Here is a 23,395-nt window from a genome sequence, read left to right on the forward strand (position 1 = left end):
GGCCCGCGGATGTTTCACTAGCGGCCCACGGCTTCACAAGGAATGCAATGTTTGTGGCTTTGCTAAACGACACTCGCATTATTTACTCGCCTATTGCGATTAATAACACTTTGTTCGGGTGAGCTACAAGGACGGAACTGGTCTCAAGCATTTTTTTTTTCGTGAGGCACCCCATGCTGTCCCTATGTGTTTAAACGTAACAGCGGAACTAAATCTCTATATTTCAGAATTGGTGTCCAGATTGGAGTCATTCTGGAGATCGGTATCTATATGTTTCTCGAATCCTGACCCCAAGTCCCCTTCAGAAATGATCCATATATGAGACATGGGAAATTAATTCTTTCAAATAGGAGCGTTGGTGGATTCAGCGTCGTCGCTTTTCGCTTGTCACGACGAGACCGGCAATCGACAGATGGTTGCCCGCTGCGCGGCTAGCCATTTCGCCGGTCGCACTCGACTGGCGTCATCGCGGCTACACCCCCTCTCAGTCCGGACACGATCGGGCTCCACGCTGCGTCCTCGGAACACGTGACGTAGCCCCTACTGCACAGTGGCACCCGCTTTCTCATGCTGTGGTCCCTACCCTGATCTTGCTTTAGCCGTGCGGCCGCTCTCTTTCAACTGGCTGGAGAATAGCGTCCGCCGTAATTGCGTTTTGGGGAGACACGTCTGTAAGCGATTAGGCGAAACGGCGGGCCGTGGTTTTTCGTAGCTTATGGCGTGTCGCTTGGCGGCAAAGTTTGGTGACCAGTGAACAGAACTAACAATATAGGACGACGCGAGAGACGGCAAACATGGTGTGGTCGTCGTTCGTGGCTTTGTCGATAGAGGTCGCCGGACGTGCGGACGCCTGCTCCGCGCGTTGATTCAAATCTCCTATCTGATCTCTCTCTCTCTCTCTTTTGTTCGTTTGTTACCGTACTCCCTTCCCTGTGGCGCCTAGCGGTTCTGTCTTATTGGCTGAAGACGATACCCCCCCAACCCCCGATCATTTACTCACTCTGCGCACGATGGTTATCGCACACATGATCGAATCCACACAAGCTTATTCGCTCTTTGTCCCCCCAAAATTATTGCGTTACGGCGTGCCCCAAAATCATATCATGGCTATGACACGTAAAACCCCAGAAACTAACTAACCAACTAACTACCTCTTACCATGACTACCCACCACATTTCATGTATGTTAAGTGAGGGAAATTATTTTTTGATTTTTCTTCTTAGCAGGGGAGCAATCGAAACCGGGGGGATTAACAATGCGACCCATCCGCAATACAGGGAAACATGTTCGCAAAGCGGCGTCGTAGTAAAACAAATAAAGGAAGTGTGGCCTCGTTAACAGTCTGTTTTTCTTTCGTGGTTAAACTCTGGGATCCTGCCAGCACGCCAGTTCTAGATACACGCCGCAGAATAATATTAATTTTGCAAGCGCGAGCGATAGCAATTTTGCAAGAGCACCACCCGATGAAATGCGCGACCACACGGGCAGTACATTCACGAGTAATTGACATAATAAAAACGTTTCGAGAAAGAAACAGCTATGCTGAGAGCTACAGCGATTCCTGTGGGTTTTTTTTTTTCCTTGTTGACCTAGTAAGACACTTTGTGTTTTCAAGCCTCACGATGTGAGACTAAACAGAAGCGTAAATAATTTAAGGGCGCCCTCCCTTACGCTCGCGTCGTTCTGCACGCCCTCCGGAAACCTTAATTTGGTTACCGTGCTAAATTCGACTCGTGTTAAACTGCAAGTGTGCCTGGTCTGTGCGAGTTTCCTTTAACGAGATTCTGCGGTAATTAGGTTGGATAACATATACCGCATACAGTTTAAATATTCAAAGATAGAAAACGTTAACCTCATGATCCACAGTCCATGACTGCCCCCAGTGTTGGTGTATTTTGCTCTAGTAGTTATTGCGCGGTAGTTTCTATTTGTTATGAATAAATAAGAATATTCGCTTATGGTACCAATGGTTGCAGTGATTGATATTTAACTATTTTCAAGCTTCATTATTCGTTCTTTCTTTCTTTCTTTTTTGGCTCGTCGCTGTAATTATCTTGTCGGTACGGTAGCTTTTTCGCGGTCGAAAGTCATGTTGAGTAAGAACTTCTGTCATCACAGCGAAAGCTGCTATGAGGTCATAACAACAGCCAATTCTGGTGGCGTAGTTGTTCGACGCCGCCGGTGTCCGTAACCGTTATCGCTCACAATGAGAAAAAAAAAGATATCCAGCATAGAGCGTGATTTGAACCCTGGACCTCTTCGTGTCAGTCGCGTATTCTAACCCAAAGTCACGCCGGTGCTTGAAACGGCTTCGGAAAAAGAACCTCTATAGACGTCATGGGGGGCAAGGAATCGCGTTAGCAGATGTAATATAGTGTGGCACAAGAGTAAAGTAACAGCCGGGCGTCACACAATGCGAATTGCGTAACGAGTGGGTGTTTAAAAGCTTCACACCAATTACAAAGGGCTCAGCCACAATTCTTCGTCGTCTTCAGCCAGATCATCAACAAAGCGTACGTAGTGGCTTACAGATGTGTAGCGGGTACCTCGCTACTTCGAAAAATGATGTATAATGGCATAGTGGGCGCTGCCCTACTTCGCAAAATCATGACAATTTATGACGTGGTGGGTACCCTGCAACTATGCTTGTAGTAGCCGCCCCAAGAGAGTTTACAGCGGTCTCTAGAAAGGCGGCTCCTCCAGGTTTAACTGCGACTGTGCTGCGTGTTCCGCGCACGCCTGGCATTTTTAACGTTGGCATTGGGTGTGTTCCAATCGTCGTCGTAGACAGCAAAATATACAGCTAAGCGGACAGTGGACATCTTAACTATTATGCTTTACGAAAAGAAGCGCTCAGGTGGAGAAATTGCGGACTAGGTCTACTAAGCTAACCCCACCTGCAGCAACAACATCATCGGGATATCGGGGAAGCTAGCACCCAAAAGACAAGTTCGTCATCATGATCATCATTTAGCCTGACTACGCCCACTGCAGGGCAAAGGCCTCTCCCATGTTGCGCCAATCAGGACCCGGTCCTGTGCTTGCTGCTGCCACGTTATCCTCAAAAACTTCTTAATCTCATCTGCCCACCGAACTTTCTGTCTTCTCCTCGCACGTTTGCCTTCTCTTGGAATCCAGTCAGTTACTCTTATTGACCAGCGGCTAACTTGCATACGCGCTACATATCTTGCCCGTGTCCATTTCTTCTTCTTGATTTCGACTAAGATGTCCTTAACACCCGTTTGTGCCCTGACCCACTCTGCTCTCTTCTTGTCCCTTAAGGTTACACCTATTGTTTTCCTTTCCATTCTTTGCTGAGTTCATGCACACGTAAATAAAGACACAAGCGCTGGATTACAACTGTTGCAGTCCAGCGCTTGTACGTGTGTGTCTTTCTTTATGCGTGAGTTAAAGTGTCCCTTGTGTGCCGCTTCGTCAATATCACGGTTCAACAACTAGCCCATCGGTACATACTCAGATCATCAGCATGATCAACATTGCCACCATCACTCACAAATAGACGTTACTGCTCGCGAGCCGAGTGCAGCACGCTTCGCAACGTTAAGTATAAAACTCACAATGCCTCTGAAACATTCGCCTAAGACGACTCGAAGGCGACAGCAATCTTTTTCTTCTCAATCGATGCATTGGTCCTCCCCCTACGAAAGCTTTCTGCACCTAACGTGATTTTTCACTGCCTCCAGGATCGGAGGCATTGCAGGCTATTTTCACCTCGCCTTGTTTTGCACTGCCTTCGTGATCGGCCCACCTTTGATCAAGCAAAGATGTCATGTAATGACGTCATTATGTAACGTCAGGTTATGTGATGCCCGTAGGCGTGCGTACGGGGGGGGGGCAGGGCGGGCGCCCCCCTATTCACCTAAGAGGGGGGGGCGAAGTAAGCCCCACACATTGACATAATAGGGAGGAGGGGCGCTGCGACTCGGGGGGGGGGGGGGGGGGCGCAATGTCAGCGCCATACATTGACGTAATTGGGAGGGGGGGCGCTGCGACAAACCTTCGCCCCCCTGAAGGGGAACCCTGCGAACGCCTATGGTGATGTGATGGTGAAATCACGGTGATGTCACAGAATTTGGCGACATATGGCAACGTCAACATATGTATGATCTTTTGCATCACTCGGGTTGACACCGACGGTGCCGACGGTCAGTTTTCGCGCTTGACGAGGCATCCAAGGCTTTCGCCTTAATAATGTTTTGGCAAAGCGTCCTTTGCTCCTGGGGCGTTTTTAGTGGCATAAACAAAGGGTTCAATCTGAACTCACTCGTACCTTTAAAGGTTAGTCTAAATAGCCTTAGGAAAAAAAAAAAACGCGAGATGTTTTCGATATATGCAAACGTCGGGAAGGGGAAATATGTTCCAATGGCCGAAAAGGGGCACCTAAAAATGTTGAGCCCTGCAAAGTCTCGAAGCTTTGCCGGAGGCGACGACCATCCGGAAATGGGGCCTGCAATGTTCTACACCTCAGATAAAAAAAAAAAAGCTCACAACACAAGACAAAAAGAAGCAGCGGCACATCCCTGCGAGAAATGGCCGAGATCATTTCTCAGCTGTCACTGTACAGACAGGTAATACGTATCGAGGCGCGTATTCCTTGTCGAGCAGAGAAATGTAGCGCCTGCCAATTGCTTTGCATCTTTTACGTGCCGATGTGGTTTGTTTGCCTTTTGTAGTTGGCATGTTTCTTTTTATTTTCTCTTCTGATCTTTCTTTCTTTTCGAGAACACTACGATTATTTGTTTAACTTGTGAGAAATATCTGCGCTACTTTACACGCATATTAGTGTTACGGCGAAAGCCTTACATGTCTCACGAGCAGGGTCACGTGGCGAAAAGTCGGCATGTGTGCGAAAAAGCTAATATAGCAAGAAAGTCTGCAGCCACCGGCGTGTCGTTACAGCCTCTTTGTTCATCAGCGCGGCGTCGTTCTCTTGGAGGACACTTAGAGGGCGTGTAGTTTAAAGGTGGTGTCTGTCTTACATCAATGTGATGATAATCAAAGCAAACTAAGTCTATATTGGCTCAAGTGAGTTATGTGACATTAGTGGCATTTAACTAGAGAGAGTTAACTAGTAAATGGAAGACGTCAGTATAACGAGCACGGTAAAATAGACATTGCTTTCGCCTTAGAGTCGCCTTAGGCGAATGCATAAATCGCCATAAAGTACCCTGTTAGTTTCTTTCTTTCTTTTTTTAATTTATTTCGATGCGACTAGTCTGAAAAATTTGCGTTAGATCTACATTACAGTAGTGGGTTGCCTATTTCAATGAAAAGCAAGCTTGGTAAAAATCTATTGCTGTACATTCCCCACGTTCTGCTGAGAGAACAAAAAGTACTGAGGGAAACACCGAACTGCATCTGTGAAGGTCACTCAGTTTTATGAAAGAAATTCTGTGTTGTTTGGCACGACTTGGGTGAACGGTAACAAGCGAACATTTATCAAAGCGGTAGAAGTTGAATATAATGGCAAAAATTAAGAGACAGTTAACTAGAGTTACTATATATATATATATATATATATATATATATATATATATATATATATATATATATATATATATATATATATATATATATATATATATATATATATAGAAGTACTTGCGAGGAATGACGTGCTATCTTTCGCAAGCTTTCAAAGCTGCCTCCCCGTGCAGGTAAGCGGCAATGTTCGAGCACTCTCCGATAATTCAATGCGTTCTGTTTCTATTCCTATCTTTTTCTATTCCATATTATTTTTCACCTCGTTTGTACCAAACTTTCGCTTGTGTCGTCAATACATTGAGCAACGCAATCACCATTCCTTACACTTATTGCTTCCCGCCTAAGCTTCTTTCCCATTCGACTTTGCCTTTCGTTTTTTTTTTTCTTTTTGGTCTCTCACGCTCTCGCCATCCAATATAACACGTCCCCGAGGGCCTTTAAGGGTAAATAAATGATGATGATGATAAAAGAGCGCGCGCGAAATGCCGCTAGCCGCACCTCTTTCCCGCGCGGTAGAAATTTGGCCGTCTTGGAGGGAGAGAGAGAAAGAGTGGGGGGGAGGGAGAGGGTGGCAGCCACGTGTGAGTGAGAGGAGGAAAAGGAAAGAGGAGGAGAGCCGTTTCCTCGTTCGTCCCACCAGGTTAGCGTTGGGTGGACAAGAGCCGGAGGATGGGCGTCGAGGAGGCGCCATCATTGGCACCATTATCGGTGCTCGCCGATCGAGAGGTTTGGAGCCGCCGATGGGCCAAAAGCCCGACGAGAAGAAGAGGAGCTCGCCGAGATGATCGCGGCGGAGAAGCGGCGGCCGTTATATTTAGGCGGCTGCACGCCACCCTCGCCTCCCGAACGGCTGCTGCCACGGCTGCGGCCGCACTTTGAAGGCAGCTTGGACAGAGTCCGGCCGGCCGCCGAGAGGGGGACCGGCGGCCAATCGATGGCTGCCGCCCCCGGTGTCCGCTTTCAAGGCGGCCGTGGATTGCGACGAAGCGCACTCAACGTCCGACTAGGCGGACAGCCACGAAGGAGCAGGTATACACACTCTAACAAAGCGAAAAAAAGGGGGAGATCCCTTTTACTCTTTTTGGGGGGGGGGGGGGGGGGGGGGGGGAGTCCTAACTTGCAACATATATATCTCTTTTTAAAGATACGTGTTAAATTCTTTTGGAGTTCATTATACACTCTTCAGAGGTCCGTAGAAGGCGCAACTCTTTAAAGGTTGTTCACGTGTATGTTTGAAGGGAGTTGTATACGTGCAGAGTCAGGAGTCACCAATTTTTTTTGTAGGAGTGTCCCAGCAAAGTTCGAACACTGTCCGTGAGGAGGTTTTCGACGTGAACGAAAAACTCCGTCGACGGGTCGCCCCGCTATGGTGGCGTTATGGCTAAAGTGCTGAGTTATGAATACTGAGGGCACGGGTTCGAATCCCGGCCGTGATGGCCGCGCTTAGATGGGAGCGAAATGCAGAAAACGCCCGTGTACTGGGATCGAGGTACACGACCTCAGGTGGTCAATATTAATCCGAGTTTAGTAAAACTGTCGAGCCTTCTTCTTTTTCGTCAACTTATTTTTCTTATAATTGACTTAGAACGTTAAGGTAATTTAAGGCGTGTCTCTCACCTTGCGGCTTGCTATGTCTGGCAAGAAGTCTTGTCCTTCATTCCACAACTTATTTCATTACCAAGGGTGCAGCAGGCTCTGACCATCAAGGGTTACAGAGAGTACAACAAGCTGCACGACCTTTTTTTAACCCATATATGCCCAAACTAAGAAAAAAATGACAAAACAAATATTTGTTTTCACAAAAAGTGTGCTTGTACCCTCAAAAGAAAGCACAAGTTCTTTATTTACTGAGAGGTAAACGCAACACTGTTTTTCAAGCCGTCCTATGCATATAGGACACTGGGCATATAGGTGTGCTATGTGCGGGTGTGGTAAGCCTTGAAACATTTCACGTGCACACCGACATTGCACTCCTTCCTCTTCATGACGTCTTTCATGCAAAACACGCGTTTGTCCGGAGAAAGCGGTCGGCATTTCACGTGCACTTCTTCCTCTCCATGGCGTCTTTCACACAAAGCACGCGCTTGCCCGGAGAAAGTGGTCGGCACGTAGCAGGATGAAAAGCAATCAACGTCTAGGCTTGCACACGTTGAGAATGAGGCCTGCTCGATGTGCTGTAGGTGGCGCTAGTCATCAGCTAAAGAAATAGCGATGTTAGAGTGCATCAAAGAAGCGTCCTATATGTAGAACAGTGGGCATATATGGGTTAAGTTTGCCAAAGTGTTCGTCTCGCGAATGAATACACGACAGTATCGTTCAGCTATATAGTCATTACATTATAGTGGAATATGAATGAGGATCTGCGTATTTTGGCGGGTCATTCTGTGTGTAGCAAAAGAGAGCAGTCTTACTGGCGAGTGATAGCTCAGTTTCGGGCGCTGATCGCTTTCACATTATTGAATGCAGGGAGGCTGTTATGCAACAATGTTTTTCGTTCTTTATTTTATATAGGAATACGCGGTAACATCATTGCACTCTTGACAAAGAAATACGATTACGCGCAGGACACGGCTAGGCACGGCACAGATTGCACTGCACGGCAGCCTTGCAATTTCCTCACGTCTTATTACCGAGGGCTGTCAAGCGGTATCAACAAAATAACGCGCAAATCACGGCTGTCCTTCGCTTATATTACGTGTCCTTGAACGTCTAGACGACCCGTGGCGAACGCACGAAAGGAGCAAAATTGTGGGCAGCACTGATTTCACTCAACGTAATAGACCCCGCGAGAGTGGATGCGACGGCTTTGTTTTCCCGCCGAAGATGAATGACAGGCGACCGTGATTACAAGGAGAGAAAATTTCCGTGCAGCTTCGCGAGCTCCGACAATAGCGCGCGCGCGCAATATGTGCGCTCCTCTCGGAACGACTCGGGATTGCGAAGCACGCTGCATCTAACTATAACAAAGAAAAATCAGCGCGACGCTCGGTGTGCCTGTGGGTTCCGGGGCTGCGGGGGCGCAGGCAAGGCCATCAGTGGGAAGGGGAGAAACCATCTGCGCACATTTCATAAATGAGGAGCGCGAAATGAAAGATTGCTTCCTTCCGTGACGAGATCCTCGACGTCGCAGAGCTAAGCGCAACGAGATAGAAAGAAAGAACCGTACGACAAAGCGGCGCAGGGAAAGAAGAGGTTGAATCTGGCGAAAACGCGGCACCGTTTGGGGCCTCGGCGGGGGAGCAAAGGGGAAAACGAGCGGCGTCGGTGCTGCCGCGACGAAGATGAGGACGACGAATGCGTTGAAAGAGAGGGAAGGGCAAATTCGACGCGCAATAGCGACCCAACACGCCAGCCGGACGGGTAGAACGGCCTTCGTCAGCAAAGGCGGAAACAGAGCGTGCGGAGGTTGCATTGCTCGGCGAGCTAGGAGCGCGCACCAAAAGCCGGGCCAACAACCAACCAAGGGACGCCGGCGCGCGCGTTTCAGGTTTGTAGAAATGAGAAATTCGGGCCGGCCTCGCCGAGCGGCTCGCTTCCTCCGAAATGCGCGCGCTGCAAGGCGCTGCTGCACCTCGCACTCCTCTTCTTCTTCTCTCCCTCACGCAGCCGCCGTCGAGTTCTAGATGAAATAATCATCTCGGTCCTCCGTCAAAGGCCCCCTCCCACATTCCCCGCGCGCACCGAGGTTCATTTCGTTACCGGCAACTTTTTCCCGCCCAGTCGGCGCTTCTCCGGCAACTCCCGTCACCGGCTGTGTTTCATTTCTGCGCGCTACAGGACTCAAACGTGCGTTTATGTATTTTGCTTTCGGCATTTCCCTCGACAAGCGTTTCGTTGCCGGTTTAATTTAATCTTCCTCGTGCCCTGAAGGACAAGCTGTGTCTGACGCTCTCGACGGTTGCCCTGCGAAGCAGCTGCGAAAGCTGCCGCGCGCAGCAAGCAACGTGGACGAAAAGGGGTGGTGTTGTTTTGTCTCGATACGTTTTTTTTTTAATGCGTGATAAACGCCGTATCTGTGGAGATGACGTGAAACCGGCTTAAGCAGTTGTGCGCCTTAACTTCAACATGTATCACCCAAAAACTCGAGCCTTTTGTGAAAGCCGTGAAAACAATGACGCATTGCTCGTACAAACGACGATGGTCACTATCCATCGTATGATGACCGCTAGCAAGGAGTGTTTCGTTAAGGAAGGATTGCGCAAAAAACACAGCACACCACAGACGGAGGCGACGAGACCTGTATGTGGTGTGCTGTGTTCTTTGCGCAGTCCTTCCTTTTTTGAAACAAGGCACCAACTAGCCCCTAAACGTGTGCCGCTAGCAAGCAGTTGGAAGAAAACTGTGCCATTACTTTTTTCATCCTCATCATTCTCGGCCTGTTCATGTGCACTCCAGGACGAAGACCTTTGCCAATGATCCTGTGCGAGCGGAGTCCATTTTATCGCTGCGAAATTCCGAACTTCGTCACTCCGTCTAACTCACTGCCTTCCTCGTCTGCGTTCCCCATTCCTTGATATACCCATTCTGTTGGTGGTGAGAATCGTTGCGCATTCAATCGGACGAACACAGGAAGGAAGGACAGAGTAAACGGAAAGAGCGCAAACTATCAACTGGCTTTATTCATTTGGTCGCTGCATATATATGCACTTTTTATCACACGTCCCAAATAAAACGAAAGAGAAGAAAAGAGGAGGAAACATGTCAAGGATACCTCACGTCAAAAACAAAAGCTTCTGCGCTATACAGAGCAACAGAAGTGTCACTCACGCAGTTGTCGCCTAATTCCTTAATATAAAGAGCTTCTAACAGCTCACGACCCACTCTCTCCTTGCTCCTTCCTAGAATTTTTACCTTTTTGAAGTCTGGCTCACACCCCATGCATGAGCTGCAATGCGCGGGCAAGTTCGCTCCTTCTCTTCTCGTAATCGACGCAGCATGTTCCCCAACGCGCTCATTCACGCAGCGCCCTGTTTGGCCCACGTAAGAACGTCCGCACGTGAGAGGAATTTGATACACCACTCCTGTGGCACATTTCAAGAACGTTTCGGCATGCTTTTTACCGCAGCCGCTTCGCCGTTGTCCGTTCCCGCCAATCCTTGGGCATAAGCCGGCGAGCTTTTTTGGCGCAGAAAAAACCACTTGGACGCCATGCCTGTCTGCCACTTTTTTCTAGTGATGCGCAACATTGTGCATATATGCACAATGTTGCGACTAGATATGCACAATGTTAGCCAACTCGCCCAGCAAGAAGTTCTTCTAAAATACCATTCTGTTGCTCTCACTGTCCACCGGTTGTCTGTCCTACGCATTTCGTGGCCATCCCGGGTCCATTTCTTTCACTTGGTGTCAACTAGGATATCCGTTACCCCTGTTTGTTCCCTGACCGTTAGCAAAACAACAGTACCTCAAACCTAAATGCGTCACTTTAGAGTTCCACAGCTATCGTCCTTATCGCCGGTGCCGTCATCAGGACTTTACTTTGTCACAGATGCCACTGGACTCAGTAGGCAACGAGAGATATTCAAATGATTCCCGTCGAAGAAACACACGTACATACACAAATAAAGGTGGCCACGTTTGATCTGTCGCCAATGTATTTGTTGCTCAATTTCGTTGTCACATGTTAAGGCATCTACGCAACTACTTTTGGTGAAGGATGATGTTTTTTCTTTATTTGTTTACGTGCCGTATCACGGGGTGTTTTACGGCGTATGTTCTAATAAACACGTTGTGAAGCGTCTTAACGTACAAATTGAAACGTTGGCGCAAAGGGCACATAGTGCGCTATCATTCTACGTGATCATTTTTCATTTCTTAGTACTTTTGTGAATACGCACTCTACTTAATTTTATCGCGGCGGCCGCATTTGCGATGGAGGTGAAAATGTTTGAGGCCCGTGTGTTTAGACCTAGGTGCACGTTCATGAACCCCAGGTGGTCAAAATTTCCGGAGCCCTCCCTTACGGCATCCCTCATAATCATATCGTGGTCTTGGGATGCTATATTATTATTATTATTATTATTATTATTATTATTATTATTATTATTATTATTATTATTATTATTATTATTATTATTATTATTATTATTATTCAATATTTCTCATATTGTCTTATTTTACTCCTCCCCTTTAGTGTTCATTTCTCTTTGTCTACGTGTTTTTGCTCTTTTTATTTCTGAAGACTGTCTGTATTGTATTGTTTATTTTTATTGATTTTATTTTTGCGTGCGCCTGCACAAAGACCTCACGGTTGTTCCTGGGCACGTTAAATAAATGATTGATTGATTGATTGATTGATTGATTGATTGATTGATTGATTGATTGATTGATTGATTGATTGATTGATTGATTGATTGATTATTTAATTTTATGCAGATTACCAGAGTAACGAAGAGCAGGTCTGTTCAGATCGTCTTCTCTGGACGCATCGAAGGTGAGTTGGCTTTTTACGCCAGAAATTTCTTCCGGTCCGGTATTCAGAAGACATGCGGTGACACTCCGCGTGCTCGCCAGTGACTCTCAACTTGCGCAGTTAAGGCCTGAACACACGTACGCGTTGCAGCGCGTCAGCGCGTGACCTTTTGACGCGGCGTCGCGCCCTCTCCCTACACGTCGCGCCCTCTCTCCCCATAGGGAGAGGGCGCGACGCCGCGCCAGAAAGTCACGCGCTGACACGCTGCAACGCGTACGTCTGTTCGGGCCTTTAAGGTCTAACACGTGGCGCCTTTAACTTCTATTCATGTGCAATATGATTAACGATGACTACAGATTCTATTATGTACAAATGTGCAACTTGTAGAAAATAAAAACACGAGAGCTTGTTCCTGTCGTACGTGGCCCTCGTAGAAGATGTTGAAACTGGTATTATTATCGTCATTGATTATTATGTTATTCTGAAGTGGTTTTAGAGACAAATTCACCCTAGGCGACAACACAAAACAAAACAAACCCACCGCTAAGGTAGCTCATTCGTTTATTTCGCACCCTGTACATCTGATGTACCAGGCATTTGCCGCATGGGTCTTTACAAGATGCCTTCACTTTCAACGTTTTCTCGACAGACCATTTGACAGCGCTCACGTGAAAAGCTCTTATACTCTCCCAAAGAGCAGGTTAAATATCAGGCACCAAAGCCACGCTATCGCTCTCGGATAATCTTCATTCTCTAGTCTCAGTGGTTAATGCTGCGAATCCGAAACATTATGCACACATTCGACCAGTCATTCAACCAGACATCGCGAGTGCAGTTGATTGGACCGTCAACGCTCCAATGACATCAAAGCCTCGCCTTGCTTTCCTCCATCTTTTTCTCTGCACGGAGTAGCAGAGACTGTTCTTCCGGCTAACTTCACCGCCTTTCTCTCATTACACATGTAGTACGTCTCTTTCGCCACGAGCTAGCAGTGATTCTGCAACCAAAATGTGCCCATTAAGAAGGCTCTGGGCGGGAAGGTTTTGCAATCTTAACACCGGGTCGTTGCTCGGTCTGGCGCCGTTAACTTAATACCAACTGTAGTGCGGACGGTGATACAAGTACTCGCGCTTGCAGAAGAGCTCTTAGACTCAGGGTCGGAATGTGCGCATTGCGAAAAGCGTGATAGCGGACGAAGCGGGCAAGAGTTAAGCTCTCCTTCAGCGTGCTGTTCCCGACACTTCGAAGAGGCAAAAGAGCGCGCGGGCGTACTTTAAATGGACAGTCGGATGATGTGGCGGGTATAGAAAGGGGCGTAGAAGAAGGTGATGGGCCCGTTTACGTCCCGTCAAGCGGTTGAGCCCACCAGTGGAGCGATGCTCGCAGGATGTGTGTATGGGTACGAGCGGTGGCTTCTTCGTGCGTAGGCGGCATCGCAGGGCCGGCCGGCAGTTCACGAGCGGAACCGGAAGGCAATTTCCCCTCGTCGAAGGCGCGCCGGAAACGGCCGCGGGACGCGCACTTCCGGCCAGCGTCGCCGTCGTCGCCGATGTGCCGCCGTCTTCCACCCGTCGACGTCGTCTCATCCGACTGCCTCCTTTTCACCGCCCGCCTTCTCAATGGCTCAGAGCTCGGCGTGCCAAATTTACGAGCTTGCGGCACCGAAAGGCCTCTGAGAGCCGCCTAGAGTATAGGCCCGTTCTGTTTCTCGGGCTTTGAGAAAAAGAAGAGATCGGAGAAGAAGAAATAAAAAAGAAATGTCTTCGTCGAGTGCAGCTCTCGAAGATCCGTCGTCGAGACGGAGGAGCTCTCATTCTCAAGCCAAGAAGCTTCTCTTCGCACCGATCGCGGACGAGGTGCCGCAGACACCTTGGCCAAGAGGCTTTTCGTCGTCCACTTCTTCTTTCTCTGTTTCCTCTTCACTTCCAAGGCGAGAAGCGGAGGAGTGGAGCCAAGCCGTATCGCTTATAGGAGCCCGTTGTCTTATAGAAGAAATTTTGGCCCCTTCGTGTCTCTATCGATTTCTTTTTGCACCTTCTGGTGCTGCTCCTTTCCCCGACGCTCTTTTGTTCTTTCTCTCGCACTGCCTTCGCGAGCGCCTGAAGCATTAGAATACGGCACTGCACTCGTGTGTGTTTTAATAATGTAGCGTGCACATGCCCTTTTCCGGAGGATTTATTTCAGTATGCTACGTTCCGTCGCGGGGTGGAAAAGAAGTATCGTTATACGTTTGTTCTTTTTAATCGGAGCGCAGACTTGGAGATGATTCTAACTAGTCGATGCAGGGCGCGAAAGGCGCAATTTGCTTTTTTATAGATTTGTAAGAGCACTCACGGCTCACCCGACGTGATGGTGACGTTTTTGGTGTTGCGAGCGCGTGACTTCTGGCCTGATTTCCTGCCATGCCAGCTGCAGTTTGAGAGGTTAAAAGTGATAAAGAAAAAAGAAAAAAAGCACAGTTTCGCCGCAACGGCGAAACAATGAATGCGATAGCAAGAAAAGCGGCCCGTGATGGACGCGCTGCTACGCTGCAGAAACATCACGGGCCCCGGCAGCAACTACCGCGCGAGAAGACAGCGGAAGGGCAAGGTTCTTCCTGCGGAAATATAAGAAGCGAGCGAGCTGGCCGACGACTTTTAAATGCGCCCGTTGCGCTCCTCGCGCCATCTCGCTGGTAATGAAGAAACGCTTATAAGCGCCTGCGTCTCTGAGTGCTGCGGTAAAGGGTGTGTATATAACGCTCGCCGTTAACTACCTGAAAGATCTGCGTTTTGTGGCGTAGCTGTTAGTGCCACGCGCTGCGGAGCGAGAGGTCACTGGTTCGATTCCGCGCTTCGGAAGCATTTTTCTGAATTATTTTTCTTTGGGACTTATATATATATATATATATATATATATATATATATATATATATATACCTATACATATACGGTGCATGACGGCGGCGGCAAAAAGCAGCAGAGACTGTCCGTATAATTGCTATCGCAATAAAAAAACGTGCTCTTATATTTAGGAGCAAGCTGAAGAATCCCACGTGGTAATAATCAAAGCGGACCCCGTCGAGACGATGGTCCTCGTAACCAACTGTGTTGCTTCCTGACATAACACTCCAATTATTACTAGTACTTGTGGTATAGAACTAATAGTAAGCGAGGCGAGTTAACCAGACCGATGGGCTGGCTTTGTTAGTTACGGCCTTATAACGTTAATAATAACATATATGAAGTTTTGTTTTAACTGAAATGTGGAAGTAAGAGATAAACAAAGACAGATGAACTGACAATGTTACTTGCATGAGCCAGCAAACACGGCCATGTTGTCATAACAACATGGCCGTATTTGGCATTACGTGTTTGGAGCTTTAATAATTGAGCCGTGGTCGTAGTACAGTACAGTACAGTACGGTACGGTACGGTACAGTACAGTGTAGTACATTACACTGCAGTACAATACAGTACAATACAGCACAGCATAGCAAAGCACAGTACCGTACAGTGCGGTACAGTACAGTACAAGTTACCTATTGTCGCTCCTGAATGTTGCGGTTTCGATTCCCGGCCACGGCAGCCGCATTTCGATGGGGGCGAAATCCAATAACACCCGTGTACTTAAGCTTAGGTGCTCCTTAAGAAATATTAAGGTGTTTCACGCCATGTCGCGACCCATGATCATATCGTGGTTGCGGCACGTAAATCCCAAGATTTAAGTTTCTTTTTTTTAAATGTCATCATTTCATGTATTGCTCAACACTTGCTGCAATATACGAGGCCGTCAGCATAATTAAAGCGTATCTCTATCACCACGAACAATACGAGAATGCTGAAGTATACGCATTGAGTGCAGAATGAATAATGCATATTCACAGGATCGTTGACGTTAAGAAAAAAAACTGCATGCACGGAATAAATTGCTGTTCTGTTCTACTGTAAGTAAGTGGCTCCATAACGTTAGCATTCGGTGCCCTTCCAATAAAAATTCACAGGGTTTCTTGTGCGTTACGGCTAAGGCGACTCGAAGGCGGAGACATGTGGCAATTTTACCGTGCAGTTTATATCACGCGAATGTCGCTTTGTTTTCTTTATTTTTTTTAGCCACTCGAACACCGCAAAGACGAAGTGAACGCGTTGCTTGCGCGGTGCGCAATTTTTATTTTTATTTTGTCACGTGACCGCGTGACTAAAGTGAACGCACAGTGAAGACGAAGTGAAGACGAAGTCAACGCGCAGCTCGTGCTCGAGGTCACGCCCACGACGACTCCTCGTTTGAGATCATGTTCGCATGAGACATATTAGGGCTTTCGCCTTAATACTGTCGCTACAATTAGGGCGCCTTGATGCCAGCCTTCCTTCGCACAGGGTGATGACGCCTATTGATCGCGCCGCCGCCGTATTGGGTCAAACAGGGAAGCTATTGCGTTGTGTGATTTCGTAATACTGAATCAAAACGTTGGCCGCGTATCTGCGCGCTTCGCTGCAAATGTCGTCTAAAGACGATAGAAGAGGCGCTGCATGAGATATGGACGCCATCTGGAAATACGTCGGGAAACATCAGTGCTGTGTTGCGGGCTGGTAGTCCTGGCGCAGCAGCAGGCGAAGACCGGCGCGGACGCCAGCCAGCCCGAACACGCGGTTTGGCGCGAAGCGCTGAAGCATTAAAAACGTCCGCACTCAACGAGTACTCACCACACACTCTTTTATTTACACGTCGCCTGGGTAAAAGGAATGCCAGAGCGGCGTCCCATGGCATGCCTGAGCCGCAAACGCGTGCGTCCCGCTGGCCTCTGTCTCTCAGGCGCTGCTCTCGCTCCACCAAGGCACGACATTCGCCCGTCGAAATCGCGTCCTTTCTGCAACGCATATTGCAGCCAAACCGCGTGCGCAGAATCATCGTTCGGTAATGCCTGGATGTGGCAGAGAGTTAATAGATATTACGAAAATAAAACCTTGTTTTAGGGACGAAACACTTGAGGGTCTCTGCGTGTCGGCGGGCATCGTCGTGTCCTGTCCATTTGCTTGAGCGCAAGAGAAGGCGCCACCGCCTCAGCGCTCGCCGTGTGGCGAGAGAGAACGAACGGCGCGCGTTGACCATGGGAACGCTCTTCCTGCGATCAACGCTGAACTACCAGCTTGCAAGGAACGAGAACGTGCCTTTGCCGGTGAGAGACAATGCCGACGCAGGCAGCGTCTGCTAGCGGGTTTCTTGATTGAAAAAACCGACTGCTCGCGCTGCACAGAAGGTCGCCGGCCATCCCGTATATATAGGCACTGGATCTTGACCTGCAATGTAGTGCCGGTGGGAGATTTCTCTTGTGCGTAGTCGAACAATAAAGATTTGCAGCGTGCACGTTAACTAAAATCGGCATGCGGGTCTCGCTGTCTAATCTTTCTTCTGTTTCTCATTGCCCATTAGCAGTGATTTTGCTGTGGGAAACACCGGCGCACATTGCATGCTTTGCCGCTCGACAGGTTTCACGTTAGTGGAGCTGAAACACCCTTCCCTACATGCTTCGCCCTTCGCTATTTTTTTTTTAAATACAATGAAGTACGTGTGCTTGCTGTTTTTATTTCTCGCATCTTTCACGATAAACACGCACCATCCAACAGCAAAAAAAAATTAATTGATCGTGTTGTTTTTTTCTAACTTGGCGTTAGGATGACACCACAAAAAAGGAAGAGACAAAGAAAAAAAGAAGAAAGGTCGAGCTGACGCTTGCATATAAGGTTCGCACAACTTACAAGCCATGATTTTATACAATCGAATTACCTATCCCGGATAGAGAATCCCTCCCAATCTCGTTTTGTAGGAGTGACATTGATTTGAGGATGTTTCTTTCGTTACCTGGCGACCCACCCAACGCATAGAAGGCCACAGCTCGGGCGTTCGCATTTCCCCGCTAAAAACAGAGTAGCCTCACTTCACAGTGGACCACCATCGCTCACACTGAGCGAGCGGCGGCCATTTAGAAGCGAGACCTGCCTGTCGCCGTCTCACTCGAACGGAGCCCGCAGTGCGACAGAGTCAATTGCCAGCGGACAGTGGCGGCGGCAGGGTCGTTTTATGGGCGCCTTCTATAGCAGCAGCAGGGCGCGGTGGGGTTCCGCCACGACGCAGTGAAAACGCGATACAAAGACAAACGGCTTCGCCTCCCATCCCGCCGCCGTCGCTCGGATCAACTATTATGGATGGCCACCGGATCACACATTCCTCTTCGCTACCCTCTTCTACTCGCTGTGCTTCTTCGCTTTTTCTATATTTCTAGATTCAGGAAGAGATGGCTTCGTGAATTTCCAAGTGCTTCGCCGCCGCGGGGTTTCCGCGCTGGTCTGGCGTCGCCTTTTTGTTTCACCTCATTTCTATTTCCCTTTTTTCGTATCTCCCTTTTTTGTTATCAGCGTATTTCTTTTACTCCACCTCCGTCAGACTTGACGAACAACGGCATTTCGCTTTCCAAGAAGGCGGCTCCCACTCTATTTTCCTCGATGACGAAGAAGGAGAAGAAGAAAGAAGGGTTAGTCCCGAAACAAATGGTGTCCTTCCCAAAGTACCTGCTCTTCATTTCGAGTCTGAACGCTCCTCTTTTCAACATAAATGCCTTCCGGTGTAGAAACCGTAATAAAAAAACAAATAAAGAGAGAAGCGAGACCGTCGACTTGTCGAGGCCCATTAATTCGGGGTTTTGTTGTCTCTCGCTCCGCATACGGCGATGGTCAGTCGTACGTAGTTTCTTTTTTTCCCCGACACGTAACTGCTTATATGTTTCTCAAATGCGCGACATGAATGTTTTATTACAACAGACATGAATCGTTTTTTATCTCTGTCCTTACGCAATGAGATACATAGTGCACCATTCGTTCAGTCAATGTATCTTCAAAGAAGAGTTTTGTTCGAGTAATAGGCCTTTACGTATGCCCTTCATTGGTATGTTTTTCTTTTCTATTCTACTGGTATTATTTTTGCTTTTCTATGCGTAGAACTTCTGCTTAGGTGCACTATGCGAAACGGGCGTTCGTATGTACTATCGCGCTCAGTATGAGCTACATAACGCGAGCGCGTGGCCGAGCAAACTGCAACGTTGTGCAGTGGCGCCGATCGTGCCATATTTTCGAGTTATCGGGAGAGCGTTTGGCTGTTCCTGCGAGCAGGCATCACCCCCAACTTGCTTGCTTTCACTCTCAAGGTCATAATTTTCGAAGCTGATATCACCGCAGGGCAAAAAGAGCGCGAGCGTGAAAGCAAGTGGAGGCGATGCTTACTCGCAAGAATAGCCAAACCCTCCCCTGATAACTCGTTCGCAAACATGCCACGATCGGCGCTATTGTACAGTTTTAGAATCGGCGCCACTGTACGGCGCTCCCGCAGTTAAGTTCATACTGAGCGTGATAGTACGCAACGCCGGTGCGGAAGCAACGTACGCCGTTCTAAAACCCGCTATTGACAGAAAAGTTGTGTTCCAAATGAAGGGAATGTAAAACAAGCCCTGTGCGCAAGACTCGCCAGCCTTACAGTGCGCCAAGCATAACTGAAGAAAGCGGAAAGGACTGCCGACTACGATGGCAACGATAATAATACAGCGCGCGCGCGCACAAATATAGATCACTGCTTGTTGTGTAACGTGCACGCTGTGCGCGGAACACCGGTTATTTATTGCTCGTTATACTAAGAATATATAATGAACAAGTATTTGCTAACAAATTGCGAAGCTCTGCACGCTGACCAACAACACGCTCCGTCGCGCATATTTGCGCGTGTTCGGCCAGCTCAAGCCTGTTCGAGCAGCGCTCGAAAGAAGCCGTAACTCAGTGTTTCGTTAGCATGCAAGCGCTGCCGCTGCGGCGCAGCTATAAACTTCAAGCGCCACAATATTTCTCCGATAAGCGATGATGATGAATGAATCGTTAAATAAAGGGCGGAGCATTGGCGGAGGCTGCCCCGTCAACGGTGGGGTCCTTCAAGCGCGCCCCCCACTTCTCCCCATTTCCGATGGTTTGTTAATGAGAAACCGTTTCGTGGACGGGCAGTTTTCGGAGCGCTTGACTAATTATCCGCCAAGACGTGACCCGAAATCGCAACGAAATGCCCCGGTCGATAAAATTTTGATAGTCGGATGGTGGGCGTGGCATTGTCGTGTGCCTCGCATAATCTTTCTTTTCAAGCTCGCTGCCGCTGAAAGTTGTCCTTCATAATTTTTGATGCCTTGATCACCGCTGCTACCGAGGCGTGCGTTGAGTGCGGGATACAGACCGTGATCATCCGTGCACGATCTGGTTAATTTTTTGCTTCGGTCGATGTTAGGTTGCTGTCATAGCCAGGTACCACATAAGTGCCGTGTCTTCACTGATAAGCGCGCGGTACTGCGTCTACTATTCTAGATGATTAGCCCATGCACTTGTGCAAGAAACTATCGCACCCTGTCGTTCCTACAGCGCCGATCTGAACACACTGCTTCTAAAACAGTGGTTCTAGATAGCTTATTTCCCAGAATGAGTAGCTGATATAGTTTTCACAGATAGCTCGTCATTTGATCGGCAAGTACTGTAAAAATCGATCGCTGCAAACGATCTTTACCTCTCGATGAGTATTGAATTTTACTAAAGGAAAAGTAGAACGATAAATCGTTTGAGCACTCGTAAAATAGGTTTCGATATGCTACCCGAAAATGTTCATAGTTATCTCGTTAAGGAATTCTGTTATCAAGCCGGCTAATAGAGTAGTTAGCAACGCGAATGAAGGGTGATAAACAAGACAACATAATGCGCTAGCTATTTTGCTTCCTCCTGTTCGGCACTGTTAAATACTGTGCCGAACAGGGGGAATGTAGCACGCTCAAGTGAACACATTGCTGTCACTTGTCAAATCGTCATCCGCTTCAGGAACTTCCGAAAAGACGTATGCCTGAAGATTACTGCGCTGGGGAAAAAATGCCTTCAGAATTAGGCGCTGTCTCGCATCTCGGTGGCCGCGTATAAAAGCTATCTGGTGAACTACAGCACGCCCGCTATTGCGGATCCCTGGGCTCTTGTTATGCGAGCGACCCAAGTGAGCAAGCTGGGTGCGTTAACGAGGCAAAAATAGCTACCGGAGCGGAATCTCCGCCCCTGTTAGACTGCCTCCATCGATCACAGCCATTTGTCCTGCGCCGGTGTATTACCTCCCCATCTTGTCCTACTTGTCCCTGGATCCTTTATCTTTTTTTGGGTTTTAACAATGACCCGTATGACCCGGAGGACAATCATTAGTGTTCTCTTTTCTTTCGGTCATTAGGCGGGATCATTTGGCATAGAAACCCGTGGTTCCCCCAGTGCAATCTCGGTACGTTCTCTCTTTTTCTTCTGCTTCTTTTCCCAGGAAGTTGTCCTTTTTTGCGAAGACCATCCATTCATGTCATGCTATCCATGCAACGATGGTTCACTTGCCGTACTGTTGCACTTCGTAATGGAAAGAACCAGTCGAAGAGTATCTCCGTTTCTACACAGCGACTGATAACAGTCCCTGCTGCTTCGATAAGCAGCTACCAGTAGGCTAAGTTAAAAGCAGCTCATGGTGCAGCCCAGTTTAAATAAATATTCAGAGGGACTTTTAATATACGCAGAAGAACAAGAAGACCAATAATAATAATAATAATAATAATAATAATAATAATAATAATAATAATAATAATAATAATAATAATAATAATAATAATAATAATAATAATAATAATAATAATAATAATAATAATGATAATAATGATGATAATAATAATAATAATAATAATAATAATAAAGAATAAAAGCTGTGTTAACAACGCAAGTTTTTTGACGAACTAGCGCTCTGTTTACAAGTTCAACAGTTATATGCGCAACAAATATCCCTCTTTACCAGTCTTGGTGATTACACTTACTAATATTTCTTGCATATTTATTCCTGGACTATCGTTTCGGGCGCACGCCACCTCTCGTATACACCAGAAACGCGCACAAGTTCGGCTTCTTCCAACGTAGATATGTCTAACAGGCAAAGCACGCTTTACAGGGGAAATAGGCGCGCGCTCGTGCATTCGCACAGGGTTGGCGCGGTGGGGGGAGAGTGGGCGCCTGCATTTTCTAACTGGAAAATAACAAAAACAATAAAGACCTGACACCTCGAGCAGCTCGTGAAAAAAAATTATTGTCACACGCTTAGCTACTAACTGTTGCGACAAACTCGCCGAGTGAGTCACTTTCGATGTTAATGATTAGTTCAACAACGTTTCACCGAACATTGCACCAAGTATACGGACGCACACCTCCCGCTACTTTTGTTAGTGATATAACCATTCAGAAAGGAATAGTAAGTCTAACACTGACAAAGCAGCCAGACACTGATAATCAAATTGAAAGCCCATAATTTTATACAGGAAAGCGATCAAACAGACAAGTTATCTCTCATAGCAACAGTAACACAGTGGCGTAGCCAGGGGGGTGGCACACCAGGCCCGTGACCAACCCGAAAATTTTTTTTATTGCACACACAGCCCGACCCCCACTTAAAATCAAGGAGGTGCCCCCCGCCCCTCGAAAAAAATTTCTGCCTACGCCCCTGCAAGAACGCTCTTTCGTTTTTACTGCGGTTTCATGGTTAGGCTGCTGCTTACTCGCTGTTTAACTTGCAAAAGAGTTCTTGTAGGCTTGGGCTATGGGGCTTCCTACTGTATGCTAAAACACGTATTCATGTGTAAACAATGAGTCTTTGTTTGTTTGTTTGTTTGTTTGTTTGTTTGTTTGTTTGTTTGTTTGTTTGTTTGTTTGTTTGTTGCTCTCTACACAGGACTTGTGCCGATTAATAATAAAACGAAAAATAACAGTACAACCCTCTTGAAGAGTTAGCTTATTTGGTGTTGTGTACGAGGGCACGTGCTCGATTTCACGGTGGCATATTGATGATCAATATGCAAAAAAATGCTCGTGCAACTTGATTTAGGTGCACGGTAAAGAGCCAAACTTGCTCAATGCTACTTCGAAGTTTCCCTACTACGACGTAAATCATAGTCGTATGGCCGTTATCGCAGGTGAAACTCCAATATTGCTTTTTAAAAGAAAACTGCAGGTCATGTCTGTTTAGTTAAAGATCTGGACATCCAGTGACTCCGTTAACACTTCATTATCTGTCATGGCGCTCTTTGGCCAAACCTGGTTCTTGCGCCATTGAAACCCACATATCATCATCATCATGGACTTCACGTGAATACGATGGCGTTGTATTGCCGATAAGGTGGCGTAAGCTTGCGAGGGCAACTGCGCCCGCGTATGATTCCGCATTTAGAAGCACCTGAGACGATCTTTTGTTTGCCCTGTAAATGTTTCAGTTGCGGAAACGCCCTTCCTTTACCACGTACAAGCTTTGGCTCCACCGGTTGTCCGGGAAAAGGGGAGCAGAGCTTAGCTTGTAAACACTTCGGTATCGATAGTTGCCAGCCTTCGGAGAAAACGGAAGTTGAGACGGAAGCTTTTTGAGCTGCG

General features: G+C 47.6%; 1 protein-coding gene across 1 annotated transcript in view; it reads right to left on the minus strand.

Annotated features, from left to right (window-relative positions):
- Positions 1-23,395, minus strand: part of LOC119404552 (uncharacterized) — a 110,575-nt gene that overhangs the window by 44,201 nt on the left and 42,979 nt on the right. The gene's annotated exons all lie outside the window — the stretch shown is intronic.

The sequence above is a fragment of the Rhipicephalus sanguineus genome, chromosome 9 (assembly GCF_013339695.2).
Source record: "Rhipicephalus sanguineus isolate Rsan-2018 chromosome 9, BIME_Rsan_1.4, whole genome shotgun sequence".
In the NCBI taxonomy this organism is placed as follows: domain Eukaryota; kingdom Metazoa; phylum Arthropoda; class Arachnida; order Ixodida; family Ixodidae; genus Rhipicephalus; species Rhipicephalus sanguineus.